Source organism: Humulus lupulus, chromosome 3 (assembly GCF_963169125.1).
Source record: "Humulus lupulus chromosome 3, drHumLupu1.1, whole genome shotgun sequence".
In the NCBI taxonomy this organism is placed as follows: Eukaryota; Viridiplantae; Streptophyta; class Magnoliopsida; order Rosales; family Cannabaceae; genus Humulus; species Humulus lupulus.
In genome coordinates, this window is record NC_084795.1 from 141,726,555 (window position 1) to 141,731,444 (window position 4,890).

Consider the following 4,890-nt stretch of genomic DNA (forward strand, 5'->3'; position numbering starts at 1 on the left):
TGTAATGCTGGTTTGCTTAATGCTTCTCTAGACTAATATTCCTCCTCCAACAATAAACACTGATCCAGAAGTCGATTTCTGACTGTCTTTGTCTGATTGAAAATCAGAATCAGTGTAACTAGTGGGGTTCATGTCTCCACCTGAATATACAAGCATATAATCTCTAGTATTTCTAAGATACTTGAGAATATTCTTCACTGCAATCCAATGACTTAATCGAGGATTGGATTGATAACGGCTTATTATCCCTACTGCATAACAAATGTTAGGTATTGTACACACATGGCGTACATCAGACTACCTACTGCTGAGGCATAGGGATACTGTCTCATGTCTTCCTTTTCCTGAGGTGTTTTGGGACACTGCTCCTTGGAAAGGAATACTCCAGAACGGGTTGACATATCACCATTTTTGAAGTTTTTCATATTAAAGCGTTCTAGCACCTTATCAGTATAAGGTGCTTGAGACAGTGCCTAAGTATTTGTTCTGTCTATCTCTAAGAATCTTAATGTCCAGAACATACTTGGCTTCTCCCAAATCTTACATTTGGAATTGTTCAGCTAACCAGTTCTTTACCCTTGATAATGATGTTACGTCATTTCCAATCAGTAATATATCATCAATGTAAAGAATGAGGAATACTACTATGTCATCTTTGATTTGTTTATAGACACAAGGTTCATCAACATTTTGTTCAACAACCAAATGTTTTACTTGTGCCATCAAATCTAAGATTCCAAGATCTAGAAGCTTGTTTGAGTCCATGAATGGACCTAAGAAGCTTGCAAACCTTTTGCTCTTGATCTTTTAATTTGAACCCTTCTGCTTGAGACATGTAAATGGTTTTGTCAAGGTAGCAATTCAGAAAAGGTGTTTTGACATCCATTTGCCAGATCTCGTAATCCATGCACGCAGCTATGGACAAGAGTATGTGAAAGGATTTTAGCATGGCTAATGGAGAAAATGTTTCTTCATAGTCAACCCCTTCTTACAGGAGAAAAGGTTTCTTCATAGTTAACCCCTTCTTTCTGTGTGTAACCTTTGGCTACAGGCCTTGCTTTGAAAGTCTCTACTTTCCCTTCCTCTCCTCTTTTCTTCTTGAATATCCACTTGCAACCAATGGGTTTGATATTCTTAGGTGGATCTTCAAGAACCCAGACAGAATTGGAATACATCGATTCCATTTCTTGGTTCATGGCTTCTTGCCATTTTTTCTTGTCAGAATTATTCATTGCATCTTTAAATGTCAATGGATCGTCTTTGTTTGTTTCAAACATAAGCATTTGAACTTCGTGTTCATAGTGCGTGGGTTGCTTATTAACCCTGTAACGACCTGGATTTTCGAGACTCGATAATGCGGAAATATAAATGTTTTCATTTAACAAAATGTCTCAAAAGCCCATAGAAAAAAAAACTTTTTAAAAAGTCGTATGGCCATACTTAACATTTAATTACAAACATGTTTTATAAAGATTAGAGTGAGCCTAGTTTAGGAAAATTACACAACATTTCCAAAAATAAAAAGGCTTCCCAAAAGGTCGGTCCACATGTACATTTGCAAGGAAGACTCCAGCGCTCACTGCTCTGCCTTGCCCTTGCACTGACCTACAACATGAAACAACTAGGTAAGCGAAAACGCTTAGTAAGATCAACTTTCAAACAAAGCATGTAGAGAATTAGGGTTCCGGACCCATCCGGACCCTAAACAATCAATTTCAAGAACGCTAAAGCGTCCTGGCAAACTTATGGTCATGCCTGATAACCAATGATAAATTAATTCGTAACTAGATAAAAATCCTGCACTCAGAAAATCCCAGAACAAGCAGATATATTATATCACAACTATATCTTACCAACAATTATATCCCTGCACTCAGAAAATCCCAGAGCAAGCAGATATATTATATCACAACTATATCTTATCAACAATTATATCCCTACACTCAGAAAATCCCAGAGCAAGCAGATATATTATATCACAACTATATCTTATCAACAATTATATCCCTGCACTCAGAAAATCCTAGAGCAAGCAGATATATTATATCACCAAATAATTCGAGACCAACGCTCGACAATTTCCAACAATTCATGCGTAACGCGCCCTCCAACATAATTGCTAATCTGTAAAAGAGAACTGAGTCCCCACACTAAGATCTGGCCAATAAATATTCTCATCAAGGGTAACTATCGTGTTACCTAGGGCATCGCTACATATTCAAGAGTGTAATCCAATTTACACGATTTTATGGAGACTTCTATGTTAATCAGTGGTGCTGGTGAGCAGCTGCCCCTAGGGTGTTCAACCTCACTCTATCTTGGCAACCCCTAGTATCTCTAGGCACTCTCACGGAATGGCCAATATTCACGGCTGCTATCCGGGAATAACTTATCAGAGCACTTGCTCGGATTCTAACCGTCCAATGATTAAGTAAGCATGAGGGCCCCTAGGTCCCATTTATCTTGGCGCCCCTAGGTTTAACCAGCTTATCCTCATCTCATGGCCACTCGTCTCGGTAATGAACCGGACATAAATAAAATCAAGCAGTGTGACGGGGATCAACCGTCTAGGATATGACGGACTTCTACCGTTCATATTTTCTAAATCAGCACTCACTAGACTAACGTCTCTAAGCAACTTTCTATGACAGCCTATGTATATGCATGTATCCCTATACTAGCATACAAGACAATAATCATTTCATGTTGCAGCCATACAATATAAGTTGACTTACTTTGAGTCCTTAGCGCTCAGCAAGTTTTCACCCTCCAACGTTCAGTCCAGTTACGCTTAGCCAATACTGTAGTTATCCATACAGTATACTCGGATTAATTATGGTACTCATAATTCATTATTATTATTTTGGGCAGTTTGGTCATTTTAATAAAAGTCATTTGTAAGGATTTACAATCCTTATTTGGTTTTAAACCTATTAAGGAAAGTTATACAAAATATTCGAGACTAAACCCTAAGTCTCGGGGAGACCTATCCTAAGGTCTCGATACCTAGGCTCGGGTATCACAATGGTATTTCCCACAATCCGCTAAAAATCTTATTCTTTCAAGGTATCGCTATTAACCTGCACTTTCGACTAGTCGGTTAAAATATGTAAGATTTTAGCCGGTATTATATCCAGAAAATACAAATAAATTCCTTAATTATTTTTAAAGAAAATAAACTCTTTAAATTTTCCTTTTATTTTTCTTAAGGTTTTAATATCTAAAAACCGTTTTAAGAAAATTGTCTAATTTGTCTTAATTAGGAAAACCGTTATAAATTTCTCATCTTGACTAATTAATTTTCCAAAAGCAATTAATCAATTTTACTTACTAGGAAAATAATTTATTTAATTATTTTCTCAAAATATAGGCTTTTAAACCCTCTTTTAATTTATTAACTATTAATAAATTAAATCTCTTATTTTTAGAAAGAATAAAAACTCTTTAATAAAAATAATTCATTTAAACTCAAAGGGTAAATTTTAGTGAAAATATGATTTCAAGACTTACCATTTTATATATTGAAATAAGCAAAATTTTACTTTTTACCTTATGTTCCAAAATCTCATTTTTACACTAAGTGTGAAAAACCTATTTTTCACATTTTTAACTACATACTTCGTTAGTTCATAACATGAAATTTACTTACCCAATTGTTACCAAAATTTCCCAATTCCATTTTTGTTATGCCATTTAGGCCTTTTTAAAATCTTAGGTCAAAATGAGCATTTTTTATTGGTGAAATCATTTTCCAACAATGAGGTAAAAATGACCTTATTTTCAAGTCCTTATTTTTTCCAAACTTTGACAGTTAATAACTTTCAAACCGTTCAATATTTTCTTACCAAATTTTACAGTGGAATAATAGGTTATTCCAGTAATTTGTCCACAAAATTTTAGAAAAAACTGGGTTCATTTGCCGTATACAGTGGCTGTCCAAACTTGGTTCCGAAAATAAGAATACGAAAAAACAGTTTTTTACCTCAACTTTGAAATAGCATAACTTACTCATTTCTAAACATTTTTTTTGTGTTTCAAAAGCTCAATTTTATGTACTCAATCTCAACAACATCCCAGTACAATTAAATTTTACAAAACCAATATACAGTGGCTGCTTGACCCCTTGGAAGTCACAGCTCAAAACATGTTTTGTTTTAGGGTATCCTACAAAACCCTTGGGGGTTTTGGTTCCCATTTTCAAAAATCAATACACATGCATCATAAAAATTATTAAACAACTACCATAACCTTATTACATCACCAACAAGAAACTTTAAGCATTAGATATACAAAATAATGCTTAAAACTAAAAACCCTACAACCAAAATCATCAAAAGTAAACTTTTTACCTCTTTGGTGTTCTTGCTTAAGGTTTGGACCTTCCTATTAGCTTTGGCTCCTCCAAAACCTTTCAAAAACCCTAACCAACTTCCCCCAACAACATAGTTAATTAGCTATTTGAAACTCTAAGCTTAAAACTTTACAAAAGCCTAGATTAGTGAAGGTTTACCTTAGGGAAAATACTTCCTAGACCAAGACTTAGCCTCCAAGTTTTCCTTGGTGTTCTTGAGGTTGAATATTGAGAGAACACTTTGAATGGTCTAAAAAAATCAGATGAGAGTGAATGAGAGAGGGAGAGTGGTCGGATTTGGGGGTTAGAATGGCTCACACAACTCTTCAAAATATCACAAAACACTTGAGTGCTTTTCTACCCACTTGACTTCTTAATTAAAATGGGAGTTAAACTTTATAGAATTGGGTTCACACCACTCTAAAACACCACATGGCTGGCCACCCTTTGCCATATATGATCATTTCATTATTTTTTTAATTTTTTTTTTTATTAAAGGTTAATAAAGGTTTCATAAGAAGAAAAGTTCAAATTGGCTT

General features: G+C 34.8%; 1 long non-coding RNA gene across 1 annotated transcript; it reads right to left on the reverse strand.

Moving 5' to 3' along the window:
• Window positions 1-1,402: 1,402 nt before the first annotated feature.
• LOC133821387 (uncharacterized) lies at window positions 1,403-4,596 on the reverse strand. The gene is made up of 3 exons (XR_009887530.1): window positions 4,511-4,596; window positions 4,350-4,428; window positions 1,403-1,605 (listed from the first exon to the last, which is right to left on the reverse strand). It is a non-coding gene; the product is annotated as an uncharacterized LOC133821387 (long non-coding RNA).
• Window positions 4,597-4,890: the final 294 nt, after the last annotated feature.